Source organism: Vollenhovia emeryi, unplaced genomic scaffold (assembly GCF_000949405.1).
Source record: "Vollenhovia emeryi isolate VEMERY1.0 unplaced genomic scaffold, V.emery_V1.0 DF939202.1, whole genome shotgun sequence".
NCBI classification, from domain to species: Eukaryota; Metazoa; Arthropoda; class Insecta; order Hymenoptera; family Formicidae; genus Vollenhovia; species Vollenhovia emeryi.
In genome coordinates this window covers 678,133-701,604 of record NW_011967164.1, presented here as the reverse complement: position 1 = coordinate 701,604, position 23,472 = coordinate 678,133, and the positions used below count along the sequence as shown (strand labels likewise).

The window sequence follows — 23,472 nt, the reverse complement described above, 5'->3', positions numbered from 1 at the left end:
AAGAGTAAAACCTCGCAATTCCGACATTATATTCGCAAACAAAGCGAGATGACAATGTATTTCTCTACTGATTCATTTTCCGTTGGCGAAAACAATGGAATCATCCGTACAGCGAGGCGAGAATAGGATTTATCGGAATCTACGATGTAACATTTTGGCGATTCTTCGTACACGACGTGCGAGCAATAGTATGAATATACCGTGCGGCATTGCAGCACGAATAACGAGTTAATAATCGCCAGCTGACGGGCGAAGGGAAGAGGGAGAGGCGGTTCGATTGAAAAAGGAAAAACGGATGTTTGCTGGTGACAAATGGAAACGTGAAATTCACGCGTAATGATTAACGATTCGTCGTCGCGCTCGTACAGTCGCGTGATTTGTTAAACGAGGGCGAACATGCTGCGTTCTTGTTGGAACTGTGGATACATTATCTGTAGCTTTCAAATTTCTAGGAGACACACACACACGCGCGCGCGTACACATCATTGAATTCTCCGGCTACATTTAATTTAGGTCTGCGCATTTCTCGTTTTGTGGTTTTCACGTTGCTAGGCGCACATTTAGGTTCCAGAGCGAATATTTTGATTTCCCCCAACTTTTATCAAACGGTTTTAATTATCATTTCTGCCATCGCGAAACATTTTAGATTTATGTCTTCATTACCGACGAGGGACAACGAAATTTATATGAAGTGAGTAGGATGAGTTCATGTAGACAAAAGAAAGAGAGAAAGCGGGGAGAGGGTGTCGGAAAGTAGAAAGAAAGATGAGAGAGCAGGTAGAAAAAGATTAGTGGTTAGGGGAAAACGTGGGAGGGTAAAGGGGTGAGACAGTCTGGGAACGAAACGAACAAGCGCAATTTTCTCGCCGACCCACCGTGATGCGATTCGCATATTCCTCGCTTTGTGCGTGCACGTATGCCACGCAAATGGGTGGAGGAGTGTACACGCTTGCGTACGTACCTCACGCCTCGGTGACTTCAATCTATTTCACGATAGGCTGCGTATAAGCGGCGCGGGGTAAAGCGAAAGGATGTTTAAAAACTCTCGTTCGCCAAGTGGAGACGCCTTTATTTCGTGCGTTGCGAATAAACAGATGAAGAAATGCGCGCGTTACGCGGCGTTCGCTTCCCCCCGGGAGGTTACTTGAGGCCTGTGTCCGCGATGCTAGAACTTGGACCAAGCGCGGTAAAAGTCCCACGATTCGAACGCAGAGCGTAGAAATACAAATTCGCCTGGCACCTGGTATCTTATGTCACCTGACTCTCAATGCTCAATGCTAAATCAAACTTTTTTAGCGTTTTCAGAATTAACACCCTGTATCTAACAATACAGGGTGTCTGGCACAGGCTTATCCCTACGAAAAATGGTGGTAGATTGGGTCAGACTAAGAAGAAAAGTCATGTACCATTTTACAAAATTCGCAATAGTTAACGAATAATTTATTGAAACGTCTGATTGTGAGCGAATGAGCGCGTAGAGAGCGGTAGGCCAGGCTCGGAAGGCGTGTCAGTTTTGTGTACCAGATCTCCCGAGAGATTTCCTCTTTCTCGCGTGCCTTTCGAGCCCGGCCTACCGCTCTCATTCGCTGAGACATTTCAATAAATTATTCGATAACTATTGCGAATTATGTAAAATGCTACCTGACGTTTCGTCTTAGTCTGACCCAATCTACTACCAGTTTTCGTAGGGGTCCTCTTGTGTCAGACACTCTGTATAATGGATTAGACTTGTTCGAAGAAAACGGGTAAACAATTTCCGCATTAAGCGCGAATACAAGTTTCGCGCGTACCCAACTCGAGAGAACCGGGGGAGCGAGTCGAAATGCTAGGCGCTGCATGAAAACAAGCGCACCGCGCGATTTCTCGAAGACGGTAGTTTAATTTAACGCGCGGCGCCGCGTTTTTCCCACGTCTCCGCGGCGAAGGGTGTTTCAATGCTATATTATAAGAACAAGGAAACTCCCGGCTTATCCGAGAAGATTGCGGGCAGCGGGCAGGCCCGCCCCCTCGAGGTTACGGCGACTCTTCCCGCAGCGCGCAGGTGTCGCGGTGCAATTAATTCTGAATGGAAAACTTTATAATCCAATCCCGACAATATTGCGGGCCGCGCGGCTAAGCAATTAACTGACGATTGGATCCACCTAACTCTCACCACCCGGGTCCGGCACACAAACGCACGCGCCACCAGCGACGCCCAATCACCCCTCGGACCTCGACCCCCGGTCGACGTACCTAAATGCGCCCTCAAACCGCGCGGCAAAGAGAGAGAGAGAGAGAGAAGAGAGAGAGAGAGAGAGAGAGAGAAAGCGCGCACCGTAAACTATTTATACCACGCATAAATTTTGGCCGACCGACGTTGTGCTCGTTCGGCCGAATTTGCTCGAATTTCGTTGGAAAATTCGAAAATTCGTCGAAACGTCGGTACACGTCGATGGGAGGAGGGAGCGGACACCCGGTAGTAACCACCCTCGTGCCGAAATTTCGCAGGCGAGGAGAGGCGGTCGCTTTGGCGAACCACCGCCGCAAATCGTTGCTGCTTTTCACGTCAATTCGGCCATCCCTGATAAAGGCCCTCCGAACGATAAATTATTCCAATATAAACCTTCTGCGACCCACCCCCGCTCTGACCGCCACCTTCTCACGCTCTTTTCTCCGATCGATTTGCTCGCCGGAGTTGATATTACACACGTCAGAAGATTCGCGACGCAGTAGGTGAGATTTCGCGGATCGAGTCGCCAAAGAGAAGGGGCGCGAAACAAGATAAAGAATTAATAGAAAGTTGTGATACTAATGACAACTGTCTCCACTTTTTGAAGACGAGTGAACATTCTACGATATCCCCGTGGCAATCGTAGCTTCATCAAAATGATGTAACTTTATAGTCAGTGGTTTTTACGAGACTTGCGCGCGTTTAAATTGTGTGTAACAAAACTTGGACCAAGTTCTAGCATCGTGGACGCAGGCCTTTACGCTCTTTCGTCACTTAAATTCTCCATCTTTCAAATGTTGCATCATGCGAATTTAAGCACATCTACTGTCTCTTAAGTTTCGTTATCACCACGCGGCACTCGGTGTTACGAATTCGTCTGGGTTTGTCTAGGCAGAATATTTCCGTCTGTATCCCCCCCCCCTCCCTCCCCGACGTGTTTGTGAAACAAGTATATCCGCATTCTTCGTCCCCGTACGCTCTTGCGGTCCGACGTAAAATAAGCGCTCGTTTGCGCCAACGGAACAGGCTCTTTCTCGAGAATAAGACTGAAAGGAGTCCGGTGAGAGGATCGCGTTTGTACGCGACCACTAATGACGCGCCATGTCAGCGTCGGCACCCTGTTTACATAGTAAACCTTCCTCGGTTGCGCGCGATCACGGTTAGTCGTCAGGTCCATAGAATCCCGTTCAGATTGTCCGTGTATATAGAGCTGTCACACCAGTCGTCACCTACGATTATTATTCAAGAAGACACCCCATGGAGAAGCAGAGCGAGCGAGAGAGTGAGAGACAGAGAGAGAGAGAGAGAGGGGGGGGGGAGTGTATTTTGTGCTAGCTCGCGTTTAGAAGGTAAGCAACCTGTTCTTTGAGATCGTCCATGTTCTGTTTAGCTGTCGCGTATCGTTGCTTATTTAGTTTCGTACGAATTTATAGTGGAAGCACTTATGCGGAGACACTAAAATTGTTTTGCTGTCGATTGTTGGAAAATTGAAGAAAAATAGGGGGAAGAAAATGAGCGAAGAAAACAACGTCTAAGTATAATTCGTGGCTCCTGAAAGAGCTTCAATATTTTTCAAAACAGTTTTATTTATTTAGGAAAGACTGGTATGAAACTCGCTCTTTTATTCTTAGTTGTATCACCCTTGTTACCGCGGCATCTAAACCTTGTGTTATTTTCGATGACGCTGGACGTAAAGGTATAGGGGAAAGTCCCCTTTGTGAGACAGGCTTCTAATATGAGACAGCAGGCTTTCAACGTTCAAATTCAATCGCAAATCCCCTTCCGCAACGATTACACAATCTAACAATGAATATTTTACTAAATAGGTTTCACTCGAAGAGCAATAAATTCATGGTGGAGCCAACAAATGATGCCTGTTTAGCGGAAACCCCGCTATTGGTCAATTTATATGTAAATCAATAAATCGCGAGGTCCGCAAGATCTTATCAGTAATCAGATCTTTTCCATACAGCATGTACAAAGTTATTCACTGTTTAGATTTACAGTAATTCAAGTGCATGGATTTAACATTCTCTCGTACGTTTAAGAAACGGAGATAAAATGTGTAATATTTAAAATACTTTCCTAACTTAAGAAATTCAGAAGAATACAATTGATCTCTTTCATTCTGTTGAAATTATTCGTTTGACGCGCGGCTGGTTCACTCGTATCACATATTCTCCTCAATTTTTCCCTACATTTAAAAGAACCTTTAACTGCGACCCCTAAAACCTCTCGAAGCGAATTCTTTCATTCCTTGAAGCAACGATACAGAATAATCTTAATCGATGCTCATTAATGCAGTAGCAACCCCGCTATCTCGTATTAGGAGCCTATCTCGTAATAGGGGGACTTTTCTCTACGAATTTAGATACCGATAGAGCAGCTTCACAGTTGAATTATGGAACTATCAACCTATATACGCGTCTATATTAATTGGCCAATTTATATGTAAATCAATAGATCGCGAGGTCCGCAAGATCTTATCAGTAATCAGATCTTTTCCATACGGCATGTACAAAGTCACTCACCGTTTAGATTTACAATAATTCCAGTACACAGATTTAATATTGCCTTTCAAGAAACGGAGATGAAAAAATGTGTAATATTTAAAATTGTTCGAGCCCAGCAACCACAGCGCTCACACGTATGCTTTATAATTCGACTCTGTCTTATTCGACGACGATGACCGACTTAGTACCACTTGAAAAGGACCCCCAAAAAATAGGGTCGAAACGTTCCGTAATAAACTAAGAAAATAACTAGCCGGCTGGGTTGACTGTAAGTTTCCCGTCTCAATTTTTACAAAAACACGTGCCCTTAGGCGCCGATCCGAGCGGGCTTAGCAAAATCCTTTATCTACATATTCATTTATTGCCCCGGCACATCGAGAATCCGTACGCGTATTGCCGATGACATAATATGGGTTAGCTACAACGCTCTGACGCTCGTGAGGTCACACCTAACAGATACCGCGTGTATACATATACGAGCCTGCGCGGGGGCGACCGGTGTAGGGCTCGATGTAATGCGATTTGCAAGCGTTATCTCGACCCTAACGCGCCATCCGACCTAACATGAATTTCCATAAACACGACGACATCTGGTATTGTTTTCCACGCTCGCTCGCGTCCCGTTATTAGCTGGCGTGCCTAATTATCTTCGAAATGCTAACCCGATGCCACGTGCATCCCCCCCGGGACAGATTCCAATTGACTTCCCCCTGAGATTGCGCGCGCGCGGGGTGGTGAGCGCGGGAGGTGGGGGGGGGTGGTGGGAGGGCGGGAGGGAGGGAGGGTGGAGAGGGACAGAATGGCACGCCACCTTCCTTTGACATCTGGCGCGGAAACTCGATCGGAAATGCTAACGCGAGTTTTCGAAAGACGACGTTATTGCGGCGAGAACTGTTTGCGGGGGAAATGTAATCGATGTCGTGACGACCGTGCGGCTTGTGCGACCCACGGGATGAGTTTCGGCAGAGATTGTTCATCGGCCTTTATTTTTTTGTCTTTTTTTACCTAACGCTGTACTGCCGCTGGAGTTTGGGAAAGGTGGGAATTGGGGCCCGGGTAAGGGAGGAGAGACATCAGCCGCGAAACGAGAAAATTTCGAGTCTTCGTGCGAAAGGGGGAGGGGGGAGATAAAGAATTTATTAGTTTAATTTAAATATAAATTAAAATGCAACGACAAAGCCGAGACCTATTGGGTCACTTGTACTCACGTGAAGCCCTCGGCGCGTGTAGTTTTGCTGCCGGTTCCGAATAGTTTCGGCATAAATTGCAAACTGATATACTTCACCCGCCGGCGAAATAATTGGAATTCTTTCGAGAATTTCGTAATAAAATTTTCACGTTAATCAATCAGGCGCGTTAAGAAAAAAAAAATATTTGATACCGTTCGGAGGACAATAAGACAATCGCGAACATTCGGAAATTAATCGAATTCAACCGTGACACTCTTCATTTACGTAGCGCCTTCAGATTTACGGGATTATGAAGTGCAATTACGTTTATTAATATAGAGTAAAATTTATATCCGCAGCTTTTTCCCAGCGCTAACAAGTTTTACGCCAGGCGATCGCACCAATTTCTCCGCATCGAGTTACTTTCCCGTAACGATTCATCGACGTTGACGCAGCTTCCGCGTTATCGACCGCGATTTCAATCTCTCCCTTCCTCTCGGCCTCCTTCTACCCCCCCCCCCCTCCTCCCTATCTATCTCTCGCGATCGTAAAAAGGGCGGTGGAACGAAATGATTCCTCAACGGAAATGTTTAGCGTAAGCCGGTTTTATCGGCGGAAGCTTGCGCGAGGAAAAGAGGAGTAACGTATTCCCGTAAAGTTTCCGACGTTTACCCCCGTTCGCCCTCAAAGGAGTTCGATAGGACGCCGATCGATACGCCGGGCATTTGAAAGTACGCGAATTTGCGTATCAAACGTGCCGGCGGTTTACGTTGAAATACGAGCGGAGCATCGGAATGCTTTTTTTCGCGCGCGCCTCCCTTCGTTTTCCGTCGTCGCCAGGGCGAGGGTAAATATTTTGTCAATGCGCTCGTTACTCGCTTCTGTCCGCTCGTATCAAATCGCGTCTACTCGTGAAGAGAGAAGGTTCAAAGGTCCCAGCTTGTTCCTCTTTGGCAACTTACTTGTAATCTAAAGAGAGTGTTTTTCAATGCCGTAACTGAAAATATTCACAAGTTAGCTTGGCCTGCCGAAGGGAAGAGATGCAAAATTTGTGTTCGCGAAAGTAGAATAGGTTCAGGAGTCTGCTTAGAAATAATCAAGGCGTACACAGTTGAAAAATCTGTGTTAAATTTAACAGGTATCACATGTCCCAAACGGTCCACGCAAATGTTTGTGTTAATTTAACATGATATGGATATGTTAAATAATCACACTAATACTCTGTTTATATTTTAACACGAAATGAATGCAAATCTCAAAATAATTTAAAATAAATTTTGTGTGAAATTGACATATTTTTAACGACAAAATGAATTTAAAAAGTGTAATTTTTACATTTTACAGATGTAATAAGTCAAATGACGGCTCGAAATCACTCTCACTTATGTTATATAGAATAAAATCAACATTTTATTCTGTACATTTTAAGAGATAAATTCTGTTGCTAATAAAATAGAACGTATGTATTGTGTAAGATTAAAAAATAAGTACACATTGTATTGTTTTAACATTTTCAGTTATTTTAATAATTTTACACTTGAGGTCAATTAACACAAAAATTTTAACCGGCATTTTTTAACAAGAAAACACAAATTTACCAGCTGTGTATATACATATATTTTTCTCGCGGACTCGTGGCAACTTGAAACTTCGAGATCATTTCTGAAAATGTTCTTCAATAGGCAATCTTGAAATTCAATTGATTTCAACCGATTAGGACAAATTATTGCAATTATGAATTTGAATTTTCCGTGAAAATTAATTCTCTGTGATACGATTGCTAATAAATACGAGGGCTATACTTGAAAAGTTCTCGGAACGAAATAGAGGAGCGGCTCATATCTCGTTAATTAATTATTTTTATTTTTCGACATAAATCTCCCTTTGTACCAACGCACTAGGACCATCTATGCCTTACAAAAATCCTTATGCCGTTACGGAAGTTCGACTTGTCAAGCGAAGCGAGAAAAAATCGAAAATCCCTTTCCAGCAAGGAATTTCTTGAAGCGTGGGAATAGTCGGAAGTTCGACGGAGCTAAGTCAGGCGAATAAAGAGGATGCGACAACAAATCGTACCTTAATTCGTGGATACCTGGCGGCACTTCGAGCTTATTCGTTTTTCAAAAATCGCGGATATGTTTGCTCCAAGATTTACAAAAGATAAATCCACCCGGCGGAACGAATCGGGAACCTCACACGTGTTCGTAGAAGGGTGGAATTTTACATTTAACATACGACGTCCGTGCGCGAGGATCATTTGCGAATCATCCCGAGAACTTTTCGAACGACCCGCACACACTAGCCCTAAAAAGTTAAATGCACGGAGAGAATTTTTTCTTAAAATTTATCTTGAACATTATGTGATCGCGGGACAACATGGCATTTCGAAGAACTTTATGAGAGTTTCTTGAAATTTTACTGGTGGAACGTATGATAAAATTTCACAAAATTTTAATTTTGAGGAACAAGAGGTTTTTGAAATTTTATCATAAATTTTACTAGTAATTATATTAGATTTTATTAGTAAAAATGTATAGCAAACATTCAAGAAACTCCCATAAAATTCTTCTAAATGCCATGTTGTCCCGCGATTATGATTTTCAGGATAAATTTTAAAAGAAAATTCTCTCCGTGCAGCAAAAACACACGTAATTGCAAAATTTTTTCTTATCTCTTCGTTACGATTATTTTTAATACTTGACGGATGTAACGTCTTTAGTTGCATTCGCCCGCCTGCGTCGGAGAGGTGGCTTGTGTCCTATCAATAATCAGCAGGGGCGCTTGCCCATCATTATTCTCTAGAGGGTCACTCTAAGCTCGTGGTCTCCATTAGCGCGACGAGTCGCACATGACTGCGTAATGCCGTACCGTCCCACTTACTGTAATTCGATTAAAACACCTATGGTTATCCACACTCGCCATTTTCTGATGACGCCGGAAGTGCCGGTGTGTGTATGTGCGTGTGTACGTGTGCGAGTTCACGCACGCTTCCTATATGGATTTTAATAAGATTTCTCCGTGCAGTTAATTCCACGCGATGTCCTCGAATAAAGCGCCGCTATAAGTGCCTGCAAAGTGCATCCTGCATCGCGATTATAAAAGTGACCTCTGCTAGTTTGGAACGCATAGAATCGCGTCCTCCGTCTCGTACACTGAGAAAAATATCCGGTTAAATATAATCGGATAATCCAATTGCGTAATAACAAACGGATATATCCGATTAAATTGTATACCCGATGAAAGATCTGATCGGTTTTTCAATCAAGTTTCATTGGTAACTGCATTTCATCGGATAAATTTTATCGGATGTATTCATAATTTGATCGGAAAATGTAATCGGAACAGTTAACCAACGAAAACGCTGTTTAATTGGTTTATCCGATGAAAAATTTTTTCCCGTGTCGTTAAGATTATTGAATCGGACGAATCAATACGGTTCTAACTGCCGCACGGCAGATTTGTTGTTACCCGATCGTTTATTTCGCGTGTACCCAACGGTTTTTAAATATAGAAAGCAATTGCGGTCCAGGGCTCTTCTTGTAAGTCGAACGTTTTGGGGAGGAAGCAAGGGGAACAACGGCAGTTTTCATTGTGCGACGCAGCCATTGTTGTATTCCACGCTCGTGCGCTTTATTTGCCGGCCGGAGATGGCTTTTTTGTAGTCCAACGGTGCAAAACTAAATTATCGCAGCCGCGGAAAAACCGTGTCGTGAATATTATGAAATAGATATATCACGCCAAATTGCTATTCTGTCAACCAGGCAAATTGGATTGCGCAGAGAATCTCCGTAAAAACAGTATTGGAAAAAGTGTTTCAAACTGTCCCGATGTCAAATAAAAGTGAATTACGCCTCGCATTAATTTCTCAGACATGACCGTCGTATTTGACGCGTATTGATGCGCATTTGATGCATATTTTGCCGTTATTATTCGTACACGTCTCCGTCGAACTTCCCTAGTCGCCCGAACTTGGGGCTCGATCGCGGCGACGAGTGCAAAAGGCGAGAGCAATGTGTGCAATTCATAGCAATTATACAATTTTTATGATTTGTAAATTTATTTACTTGGTGCGCGCTCGAAATGCATTTTAAAATTTAAGTAATCGGAAGTTTCATTATTTGCAATCGTAAACATTGGCGTTTAGATTGCAAATTTTATGATCTGTAAATTCACTTATTTGAAACATGAAGTATATTTTCAGATTTAAATAGCTGGAAGCTCGATTATTTGCAATCTGAACGTTGCTTCCGTACGAATTGTCGAATGGTTATATGTTTTCCGAAAAAGAGTGGCCCTCTAGTTTTTCAAACGAAATTTGCGCGTAATTCTTGGAAATTGCAATTTTACATCTCAAACCTATAATTTCTTGAACTCTGCTGTGGCTCCGAAGAATTCGGAAAACCCAAAGGTGAGACTTCACTTCTCTTTTGGCACGAGTTATGACTGTCGTTTTGATCTGATAGTAAACTACCACCATTACCTGACTTTTATTTCGATTTCCACGTAGGAATTTATTTTTAGAGCGCCATCATTTTCAAGTCACTCACTCATTCCTCGCCGGAGAACGTTGTGCGGGGTCATTTTGATTTAATTGTTACCGCATCGCTGAAAATGGCTCAAAGCGGAGCCAAAACGTGCGATTTATATCGTAGCAATTAGGGATCGATATAACGTTAACTCACGCACCGTCAACCGCGCTGAGCTCTCAAAGCCCCTCCTCGTCACTTGTTAATTAAAAACTAATTCGGCGATCCAGTTTCTGAAAAACTCATCGCCGTCACAACTTAATATTATTCACAACGACCGTATTTTCTTGACCATACCTGGCATTCTTTAATAATACAGAAAATTTATAGCGAAACATATTACCTCAGCCGGGACTTGAAGCGTCTATTTCGACTTTTTCATCTGCGCGCCGATAAGGGTTGTCGGCCGCACGCAGAACTGTCGAAAACGCGATTTTTAAGTTTTCCCTCCCCCTCCCCCTCTTTCCGTTGCGTGGAAAACATCATGTTTTATGTCAATGGGGAATAATCAGCTAATAAGAATTCTTCAATGTCGCCAGCGATAATTCACAACGTCAATGTTTTCTTGACCATACCTGCACTGAGAAAAATGTCCAATTAAATATAATCGGATAATCTAATTACATAATAACAAACGGATATATCCGATGAAACGCAGTTACCGATGAAATTTGATTAAAAACCGATTATATTTTTCATTGGATACACAACTTAATTGGATATGTCCGTTTGTTATTATGTAATTGGATTATCCGATTATATTTAATCGGACGTTTTTCTCAGTGTGCACAGAGAATTTATTGCGAAAAATCATTCAAATTATTCAAATCTTATTGATTTACGGCATACGAATTATTAATTTACACGTTTGTCGGTATTTAAAATGCCCTTGAAATGTCCGTTTTTTCATAAATTTTCCACAACGGCGAGGCAGAAATGATCATGTGGCGCGTGTCGTTTTATCGACATGCTTCACACCAATACGTAGCGCCATACGCATTCCGATAATTTCGCCCACGCGAAACAAATCAAACAAACTTCACGTGCACCCCGATGCGGCGATGATAATATCGGTCGGGTCAGAGCGAACGGTTCGCCGCAGAGCGATATCGGCTTTCGCGCGTTATCGCTGCCATACTGTTGGCGGGTGGTTTGAATTTTCGCACGGCCGGATATTGGAATGAGCATGCAGAATGTTGCTCGGAAGAAACTACCAAAGTGCTTCGGCGCCGTGTTAGATACCTTACATCGAGGAACGATTTGTAAAAACAAAAATTAAAAGTGTGAATACCGAGTAAAAATCAGGACTTTTATGAATTGTGTAAAAAAAGAAATCGATGGATTAAAATTAGGTTAAAGGTCGAGAACCAAAAATCGCGGAGAGAATTTCTGCAAATTTTACGCAGCGTCAATTTTGGGACGAGTTTTATATATGGTTGTTACAAATATTCGTTACGTCCGTTGCAAAAGTTTCTTCCATTTATATCAGTTTAAAGAAAAATTGCCCGAGATTAATTTTATATTGTTCTGTTATTATATTAGACATAATTCTGCGGCAATATGAATTTGGTTGGCTTAAATTGTCCCATTTTGTCACCATTATCTCGCCGCACATTCTCGCTGCAGATCTCGGGGATAATAATTCTCGAATAAAAACACATAATTCGAGATTTAACACAAATGTATCTTGCTTTGCGATATTAATTGAATATATTTAAAGTTGCTTAATGCAGGTATAATTATCATTAAACGCGTGGTAAGATATACGTTATCAATGAATTATTAATAGTTAATTATTAGTTATGCAGTAAATAATGGAGAAAAGAGAAGCTACTAAAGCTGCTGTCTAATGAGCTATTTAAACAGGATAGGTTTGAATTTACCAGCATTTAATAACGCGAGACTTTGACAAATCGTAAACATCACGATGTACGTACACTCGGGAGAGCATTCGGTGTCTTCAGAAAGCAGATTATGCAAGGAATTGAAGATTCTTTCAAAGGGACACGAACGTCAACGCTGCCAAACCATGCCATTTTACGGTATGATTTAGATAACATTTCCAATCGTGGAACTCGCCCTAAGTCCCGCAGGCGAAGCAGCTGCAAAAGGGGTTTCTCCACTTTTCCTAACAATTGAGTGAACCTCTTGTACTTCGCACATTCCGTTTCATATGTACGCAATTCTGCTATACAGAGTAGCTCGATGTCTAAGCAAAATTACACGTTGATATAGCGAGAGATTCGCGTAATAGATTATGGCTCTACGGTGCAACTTGGACTAATTTACTAATATTCAAGCTCTAACATCTGCTTAGCAGTTTGCATTCTTTTATTATTGGTTCTATCCGCTTCGAATTACCGAATTGCTGCCTCGGAGTGTCTATCTCCCATGTGTGCGATGCGCCAAACTTTCTTCTCTTTTCTCTCTCTCTTTCCCATTTTCTCTTATTTTTTTCGTACTCCATATACAGGGGGATTCGGCTTCTCCCCTTTTGGATCTTTGTTGCCTTTTTTCCTTCCTCGGTATACCTCGTATCTGAATTTCTAGTCGTGTTTCCGGCTAGTCGCTTCTCTATCTCTCCCGCCACACACCTTTCCAACCCCTTCTTGCATTCGCATCTGCGCCACCCCTTCCATTTGCGCGCGCGCTTCTCGCGTAATTATTTCTATCCACGATTGTGATGCAAATTTTTACTGTTTCCCGTCGCGCCGGCCAACTCTCCTCCCTCCCAATTCTCTTTCCTTCTTTTCCTGTTTTCTCACGCGTTTTGTCCCTTGCAGTTGCTCGTTCTTGCTCTTCTTGTCCCGTAACGCATCGTATTTTATTTCGCATGTTCGTGTCGTTGTACGGGAATGTTTTCGCGTCTGGTTCTTTGTGACATCACCGAAGCAAGGATTTAGAGATACAGAAGTAAATTAATTAATGCAAGAGTACTCGACGTATAAGTTATAATTAACGTGATATAAGACTTCTATTGAATAACAATGTTAAATTGTCACGTTATATCTATATAAATACTTTAGTGTAAACAACAAAATTAGTTTTTCTACCAGATTCGTCTATGTATAATCTCTTATAACATATTTCGTGATAGCATTCCTTCTCCTCAATATTTCTGCGGTGGATTTTCGAATTCAACGCCTCTTGTCGCAGTCTTTGCTAAAGAAAATAATATGTTCCGGGCTATTTACTCTTTATTTGATCGCGTTGTCTCTTCGGGCATCTTGCGGTTAATCCCGGTGGTCCATAAAAGCAGTCTTCGCCAGCCGGGAAGCAGCGTAAAATTAATTAACGCTGCGGTCCGCCTCATCATCAAAGGCATCTACAGGTATTTCCAACGATCAACACGCGCGCATCAATGGAGCTCCATTATTTTATCAACTAAGATTAATTAGAAGTTTCCGCGATAGGGGCAAGCGCTCGCCGAATTATATAAGGATATCGCGGAGGAAAGACGGACCGTGCTTATCCTCCTGCTTGGTTTACTAGATTGCGAATGCGCTTCGCAACGCGGATTCGCGGAGTTATGTTAATGCGCATTTTCGTCTAGCGAGTTACGAATGCCAGCATTGCCTAAAATTAATTCACCGGAAAAAGACAAGTTTTGCCAAGTTTGGAGTCGTGCACCTCAGCGAGATGAGTTCTGCACCATTTTGGTCTATTCTTGATGAAAATGTAACGTAGACGCGGGAAAATTAAGTAAAAATTTTGAAAAAAGTTTTTACTAACATAAGCTCACGTAATGTTCGCGCCGCGTTATGCATTCTCCTTTCTTACCATTTTATTAAATAAATAATCCCCTTTTTTCATCTATTATTAAAATTCCGCGGGACGCTTAGTCAGTTCTTTTCTTAATGTTACGCCATGTAGTTGTCGTCAGTATTTTCGAGGAAACAACAATTGTTTCACACCTGTTTGCATTCAATTTGTATAAATATTTTACATGAATAACAAACTGAGAGAGAGAGTCTGAGTGGCTCCTTAAATTGATCTCGTTTCACACACGGGAGTGAAAAATAAAAACGCCCGTGTGGAAAGTTTTAAAACGTTTTGGGGGGAAAAAGGATCGTACGAAACCGAAAAGTGAGGAATTTACCTCTTGCGGCGTACCCCGAATCTTTTTCGTCGGATGCTGGTAATCCCTTTAATTATCCCGGACTATTCTAATTAAAGGACGTCGTCATTGCCGGGAAGGCGAGAAGATTCACCAGAAACGACCGCTGCCCCCGAGGATTCAGTAAATCTTGCTTTAGTTTATTGGGAGACGGCCGTTTTAATCCTTTCGAAACTACCCAATGGCGCCATTGAAGTTTTAGTACAAACGAGTTAACAAAGAACCTTAATCATTTGCATTGTAGCATTAAAGCCGTGATATCTGACGCGAATAATCTCGGTATTAACGGTCGCGCCGAAATATGTTTTTCTGAAAATCTTATTTTCCCAGACGTCACCAATTCTCAAGGATTTTGCAGTGTTATCAATTATTTACGACTGAGTACGCGAATTGCATTATTATTACGTTTACGTTGCACGCGGAAAGAGTTTGCTTTAAAAATTTGTCCGGAAAATCGCGGGACATTCCAAAGAATTTTATGCAAACTTTTGGAAATTTTGCCATATGTTTTACTAATAAAATGTATGGTAAAATTTCAAAACACTCTCATAAAGTTCCTCAAAATGCCATGTTATCCCCTGATTTTGAAGGTAAAAGAAAATTGCGTGCATGACACCCAGAAAAAGGTTTGTTTGAAATCAAACATATTTTTTTATTTTTGACCTTACTAGACTTTTATTTAATTTCATAGAAATATTTCTTTACCTCAACTAAAATTTTATTTGATCGAGGAATCTCTAGGAGTATTTATATCTATTTCTTCAAATCTAGCAGATGTTTTATTGTTGATAGAAACGTGATTTCAACATATCTCATCTGTTTGACCTAACTAAATCTCTTTTCTGGGTGTCACTATCCGGATATGCGTTCCTAGGGTAAAATACATTGATATTATTTCTTTGACGGTTTATAGAAGTTGGTCGATCGAATTTAGTAGTATGGTACATGACAAACTCTCTTTCATAATTAATTCCTCGTTTGTTGCGAAACATTATCAGTTCCTTTCTAATTAACGCGAAATTCGCGCGACGTCGATTACATGGTCGCGGCTCCCTCAGGATACGCGTCCTTCTTCAGGAGTTCAATTTCCGTAACATCAGCTTACTCTCGCAATTTAAGTTCCGCCGTTCAGGCCGATTGTTCCCGCAGCAGGAACTTCGGGAAGCGGATCATCATCGTCGTCGTCGTCGTCGTCGTCGTCGTCGTTTCAGGACCGTTTGCGTCGCCCTAAATGCAAACGGCATGAAGAATCATGTGTAGCTTGTCTGACGCAGTTTCCCCCTGAAGAAGCCGCCATTGCATCAGCATGGCTCTTCAACCGTGAGGGAAGGAAATGCCAGCCGGTGCCGACATCGTGGCTGGATTCGCGCTGTAACTCGCTCTCGTCGTGTCGTCCCGGCATTACACGGCGGTGTAATACGCCGCCGTTGTCTCTCTTAATGAATAATCGCACCAGGGAAATAGTTTGCGACGCGAGGGCGCGTTAAGATGTGAAGATCTTAGGCTTGATTCACGCTATAGGATCCTATTCCGTTTACACTACAAACACGGTACTCTTCTGAAATATTGAAAGCGTCTCGCTGGAAATAGGAGGTAAATTACTTCAAAATAAATGATCTTCAAGGAGTGTTAAAGCTCGTTATATGTATAAGACACTTCATTATTTACGCAAATTTGTGTATTACAATCGATTAAGTAAGTACAAATTCGATCAATAGACATAATTAATATAGTATTTATTTATCGGCGATGTAAAGACCAGACATTATGTAAGTACTCGATACGATCCCAGTCGTTGCGTCAAATTAACTCAAAGGTACATGTAAATATTTTCCATCCATCTTTCTGGGGGATCAGCGGGCGCTATGGAACATGTTAATATTTTTGATTGCTTTTCCCCCGACCTCGTGGAGGCTCGACGAGAGAGAGAGAGAGAGAGAGAGAGAGAAAGAGAGAGAGCTCACGATGGGGAAACGAGTGGCTCTGATTAGAAAACGCGGATGTGGTTTGACGACAATGCTGTCTGGCTGTTAACATCTCGTTCACCCTCTTGAAAACCCTCTTCCGGGTACTTTCCTTTATAATGCAGCTAGCAGAGCCATCCTCCATAGCCACCCTCTTCGCTCAGCCGCCCCCTTGTCTTCGGAACCCTCCCCGCATGTAGACATTGAAGCATGCGATGCGAGACGCTGAGAAAGCGGACGCCGGACCGAGACGGGGTGGTTATCGGAGGTGAGTTTGCGCCACCGTCGCACGGTTTATTACAGGCTCGTCTTTATGATATTCCAACCTTCAAAAATGCATTAAGCGCACGTAAAGAGACCCGGAACAGCATGCTGGAGCGTGGCATCTTTGTCGGTGTTGTTAGCGACGTCGGGGCGTCCTGCTGCCGGATGGCCCATCAAACTTTAAAGCGTTGGATCTTTTTTCTTCCAGGAAAACCCGAAGCTCCCCGCGCTTTGGTTGAAGCGCGCAAGGAGTTGCGTCTCCGTGGACTCGGATGGGTGAATTTTTCATGACGGATATGTACGGAAATAAAAAAATGTTGGACCTTAAGAACGAGACCAACGGGGAAAACCTTCTCTTTTTCTTCATGTCAATCATAAACTGTATTTTGTATTTTACGAAAACTGCTGCAAAACTATTTTATTGTATTTTACGAAAATGACGGGAAGTGGGCTTTGAAAGTCAACGCGGTTATTTATGCGTGAATTAACGCTATACGTTAATTAACAGTGGAATATAAAAAAAAAATTAATATGTTTCGCCTCTGCTTTTAGCCACTCGCGGCGACGCGGTGATACATTAATTAAATAATATTTAAATAATCTCGCGCGCTTTCCTACGACTGTGGGTATTCGAAAACTGAGTGTACGATTTTACGAACACGTTATTTTCTTTATTTCTGTATCACGTAGTCTAGATTCACTCGCACGTGTAATGACGACCGTCGTGAATGAACCATGTACGGAGAGAATTTTCTCTTAAAATTTATCCCGAAAATCATGTAATCGTGGAACAACGTGGCATTTAGGAGAACTTTACGAGAGTTTTTTGAAATTTCACCATACATTTTACTAGTAATTATACTTGGTATACATTTAATTAGTAAAATGCATTGCAATAATTCAACAAACTCTCATAAAACTCTTCGAAATACCACGTTGTCCCGCGATTATATGATTTTCAGGGCAAATTTTAACAGAAAATTCTTTCCGTGTAGACACCACGACATGAAGAACTTTATGAGAGTTTTTGAAACCTTACCATACATTTTACTAGTAATATTATACTTGGTATAAATTTTATTAGTAAAATGTATTGCAAATATTTAAAAAAAACTCATAAAATTCTTTGAAATACCACGTTGTCCCGCGATTATATGATTTTCAGGGTAAATTTTGACAGAAAATTCTTTCCGTGTAGACACCACGACGTTTTGAAGAACTTTGTGAGAGTTTCTTGAAATATTACCATATATTTTACCAGTAGAATGTATGGTAAAATTTCGAAAAACTCTCATAAAGTTGCTCAAAACGCCGCGCTGCCCCACGATTACATGATTTTCCGAGTAAATGTTAAGAGAAAGTTCTCGTATAAATTTCACTCAACTCGCACAGTTTTCGAAGCGCAAGATAACAAGCGTTCTCGCGAAATCGTATGCATAAATGGATAAACAGAATGATCAGCGGTATGTTAAGTTCATAACGTTACGGGCGTTACGACGCAGGCTTGGCGATTACATTGATGACTATTTGCTCCGGTAATATAATTAATAGGTACGTGCTATTCCGCGATAATGCCGTTAATAAGTACGTAGGATTCCGTTGATTGAACGTTATAGAATGCAACTAGGCACGGTTGCGCATATTACTTTGTATCACGTGATGACATTATGATGTTATAAGCGGCACGGTTATTAACGCCGCGTGAAATCAAATGAACGGTAATAAACCATGCGTCAACGTGCATTATCGCTCGCATCGGCTTTTCATGCGATCCTGCGTCTCATAAACTTTGTAAAAAAAAATCCAGTTAACTAATTGAAAAGTGCGACGGTTGATACGAGCAAGTGGATTGCGAAGATACCATTTACCTTGGCGAGACTTTAAAGAATGCCCGGGAAAGGAATTCGAGACTTTGGAGCTTGAATTGAATGGAAAAAAAAACATATCGGGGGATTCGTGCCGTCTTGCAAATTGGTGGAGAGCCAACGGATCGCAACGCAGATGATAAGACGGGAGTTTTTCCGCGGGATCGCTCACCACCTTTCACCTCGCTCGTACGTTCGGGACTTGACAAGCAAATTGGAGAGCTCGTGGAAGCATACGAAGCGCAAAACAAGAAGCGAAAGCGAAAATCCGGTCGATCGAACGTCTGGGAAATTACGTTGAAGGGAAATCGCGCTGCCGCGAAAAAACGCGGAGGGCGAGGGTGGAGGGCGAGGGAAGGAGCAGAAAGCGAGGTAACGAAATGACGCGAGCGCATTTCGATTTCCTTTGAGCCACCGTCGCGCGGAACTGTGGGCATCTCGTCTTTCTCAGCTCCCTTTCGCTCCTCGCCCTTTCGCCGCCTTTGTCGCTTCGACGTTTTATTACCCGAGCGCCACCCTCGTCCTTCCGCTCTTTAGAGCGAATCAGGCCTTCGCAGATTTTTCGCGGATCTTGGCAATCTTGTTCGCCGACGAGGAGCGGCTCGTCTTGCGGAAAGGACCCTTCCGGCGCGAAGCCGTACAAGCGTGCGGGCGAAAATGCATTTGTAACTTTTCGCGAAGGCTTGCAAGAGATGACAACATTTTTTTAACGAAAACCCGAATCGAAATTTTGGCTCTATGTTGCACCTTTAATTTAATTATACATATAGTAGGACCTAAGACAGTAAAAGAGGTCGAACTGCAAGTACAAAATGAATCCTGCTTTAAAACCGATAGTGTCGGAAATTTTTACTTTTGCCAATTTAAGTAGATCCTTTTAGGTAGGAGCTAAAGTAAATTTTTGGAATTAAAGATTCAAGGGAGGAGAAAAAAATGTAATGCCATCAAAGTAGGTTATTGCTGGTCTATGTAGGTGTATAGATCAGCTAAGTAGGTGTAAATTGTCCTTAAAAGGGTCAAAATAGTACCAAAAGTTGGACTCGGAAACACCTGCAGGCAACTGATCGCGCGAAAACGTGAATCGGAAATAAACGTTAAGTGGATAGGATGTGTGCGCATATTGCCGTGCATCGATTCTTTCCTATAATTTCCTGTTATTGCTCCTCTTTTATTTTGCCACTCTGATGAAACAACGAGTCCTAGCCGAAATTATCTTCAGCCCCGGGTGAAATTTTATATTCTATTTACAAACGTGAAAGTTTTTACATTTCACTGCAGTTGCGATTGCATCCTTTCTGCTCGTGTATCCCACGTCTTTTCCTTTGCACCTCTAACGAGCGTAACGGTCTTGCGCGGCGCTGTTTGACGCAAATCAAGCGATTTTCCATAGATTTCACGAGAGTGTGCATTCTGGCGAGAAGGCACGCACCCGTATGCGGGAAACCGCAAAGAAATTCTTTCCCGTAATAGCGTGCGAAAAGCGCGCAAAGGCACGTTTCACGATTGACATGTAGCCATGTTAATTTTACCGCGGCGGTGAATTATTCGCAAAAGGAGACGCGCCTGGACTTTCCGAATGCGGATATTTGAATCGACGACTCGGCGAGGGGGATCCGCGAGATATGGAAATAGAATATTATCCCCGAAGAAATATTTCTCTCGCTCCCTCTAAATCACCTGACGTATAACTTTCAGATAAGATGAGGATTGGATGCCGCGCCTCAACTTTTCTATATCCTTGACGAAAACAACCTGGAGATGCGCCACTTTATATCTCGCATACGTGGTATTCTTCGCGTGTGTACGTACATACACGTGGCGCAAGTCAGACGAAATTACAGTGGACGCGGTTTTTGGCAAGGAATTTGCTCGGCCGGATAGCACGATTTCGCGGCGTCGCTCGTGCTTCCGAAAAAATGGCCGGCTATCACTCAAGAACGGTATCGCGTATCTGAGATTATTTTCACGCTCCTTTTTCTACCGGATGCATTTGCGCTCGAGCGTCGCGGATGGTAGCCTCGTTTGTTACAAATAACTCTCTTTCGTCCGGCAGCAACAGGTACCCTTTTTAACTACCATAATGCGATGGAAACGCAAGGGTCGTGCGAGACTTGAATCGATGCGATCGGGTCTTTTTTTATAATTTCGTCGGTGGGATGAAAAGAAAAAAATACCCCGAGAAGACGTCCACACCCAGAAAAAAGATTTATTTAGGTTAAATAAATGAGACACGTCGAAATCTGCTAAATTTTTATTTACTTGTACTAAAACATTTGCTAGATTTGAAGAACTGGATGTGAATTCCCGAGTCAAAATTTTGGTACTATTTTGACATTTTTAAGGATAATTTACATCTGTAGACCAGCAGTAATCTACTTTGATGACATTATATTTTTTACTCTTCCCTTGAATCTTTAATTCTAAAAATTCACTTTAGCTCCTACTTAAAAGGACCTACTTTAATGCTAAATTAGCAAAAGTGGAAATGTTCGACACTATCAGTTTTAAAGTAGGAGCAAATTTTGTACTTACAGTTCGACCTCTTTTACTGTCTTAGGTCCTACTGTATAATAGAATATAATAGAATTAAAGGTTCAGCGTCCCGAGTCGAAATTTTGGTACTATTTTAACACTTTTAAGGATAATTTTTATCTACTTAGCTAGCTGATCTATACAACTATAACATCGACCAGCAATAACCTACTTTGATGACATATTTTTTTACTTCTTCCTTGAATCTTTAATTCTAAAAATTTATTCTAGCTCCTACTTAAAAGAACCTACTTTAATGCTAAATTGGCAAAAGTAGAAATTTCCGACACTACCAATTTTAAAGTAGGAGTCAATTGTATGCGCAGTTCGATCTCTTTTATCGTCTTGGGTTCTACTATATAATAGAATTAAAGGTTCAACATAGGGCAAAAATTTCGACTCGGGTTGCCTCAGAGATTCCAGTCTCGATCAAATAAAATTTTGATTAGGGTAAAGAAATCATTTCTTTGAAATTAAATAAGAGTCTAGGTTGAAATTCCAAGAAAATTTGTTTGATTTCAAACTTCTTTCTGGCTGCAGTACGATCGCACTCGGTTTTAGGTGCATTGTTCGCGACCGTCCGTAACTAGAATGTAAAGTCGCGGAATGTCGGGTCGCCGGGTAAGTACGGCTCGTCGTGTACTACATGATTCGATATCTGTTGGAACGCAGTAACTTGTGATATACCAATTTCCTGCTTTCCGCTACAAGATCAAACGGAGTGTACTTGATCGATTAAATTCCCCTTTTAACAATGAAATAGATGAGAGAAAGCATTAATCACGTGATCCTATCATTTCGACATCACGCTACGTTTCCCGATGTTTCTGTCCCCCCTTTCGCAAGAGCGGCGTTTCGTCTCGTTCGCCTCTTTTTAGGCAGAAAAGGCCGGGTAGACGGGAGTGACATAAAGGGGCTTTTAACTCGAGCGTAATTTCCTTTTGATCGGAAATTCAATATTTTCTTACGGCCGCCGCGCCTTTCCGTACACGTAGCGCGAGTTTGCCGCTTCCGGAACTTTCCGCGCCGTTTCTCGATAGAGGGGCGATTAGAATGCGTACACAGAATCGGAAAAAAGAGCACGCGGGAGGTACGTTTCCGTGCGAAATGCCGATGAGTTTGACGTGAATCTAAGCTCGCCGAGCGAGAAAAAATGGTTGCAATTTCGGCCCGCGAGGCGGGCGTTTGTCAAACTTGCTCGTTACGAAAGGGAACTTAAAATGAGAATTACCGCAATGTTCTCCACACGTATCTGTAATTGCTATATAAAGTTTTACAGTGCTGAAATGAGCTGAAATAACAAATTTTCGTTTTACCTTACTAGACTTTTATTTCATTTCAAGGAAATGATTTCTTTACCTCAATCAAAATTTTATTTGATCGAGACTGAAATCCCTGAGAGAATTCATATCCATTTCTTCAAGTCTTACAATATCTAGCCATCTAGCATAATTATTCCTTCTCAGTCATCACTTACTGTTGAATCACGTATACGTGAAACATAGTTTTTACAATTATTAACAATTATAAATGAATAAAATGTTTTAAGGCCTGTGTCCACGTTGCTAGAACTTGGACCAAGTAGGTATCGTTAGATTTGAAGAAATGGATGTGAATTCTCTTAGGGATTTCAGTCTCGATGAAATAAAATTTTAATTGAGGTAAAAAAATCATTTCTCTGGAATTAAATTAAAGTCTAGTAAGGTGGAAATTCAAAGAAAATTTGTTGTTTCAGCTTGTTTCAGCTATGTCAAACTTTAAATAGCAATTACAAATACGTGTGGAGAACATTGCGATAATTGCTGCGAACATTGCTTGGTTGGACCAAGTTCTGGGATCGTGGACACAGGCCTTAATGGGCTGACGCACAAACACTAGATCAAAAAACAGATATACGTTTCGATCTTTAATCCGACGAGTTATCCATACTTTGCTCGTCAGCCTATTAGACGCTTGATTTACTTTTAGTTTTACGAACATTGACCTTCCGTAAATGAATAATTATCCACCTAGTGATAAAATATTCTTAATACAAGAACTGCCGCTTGATCGATGCAGTCCTAAATGCTAAAAGTTGCGCTTGTAATACATTTTACGGATCGATAAAGGGCGTACTTGTAGTTGCAGCGGCGTAGTTATCGGCGCTGAAAAACAAGCCTCGTATTAGCATAATAAATCTAGAAACTAGCCAAACAGGAAATTGCAAAGTTCTCCCAGGCTTGTAGCGCATGTAGACGAATTATGTGGGACGTCGAGAAGCGAGACAATCTCCAGAACCGGCGATATTCCGATTATAAACTTATTCCGGGGGCC

General features: G+C 42.0%; 1 protein-coding gene across 1 annotated transcript in view; it reads left to right on the top strand.

The window, feature by feature from the left end:
- LOC105561741 (beta-1-syntrophin) overlaps nt 1-23,472 on the top strand; it is a 231,559-nt gene that overhangs the window by 167,018 nt on the left and 41,069 nt on the right. The gene's annotated exons all lie outside the window — the stretch shown is intronic.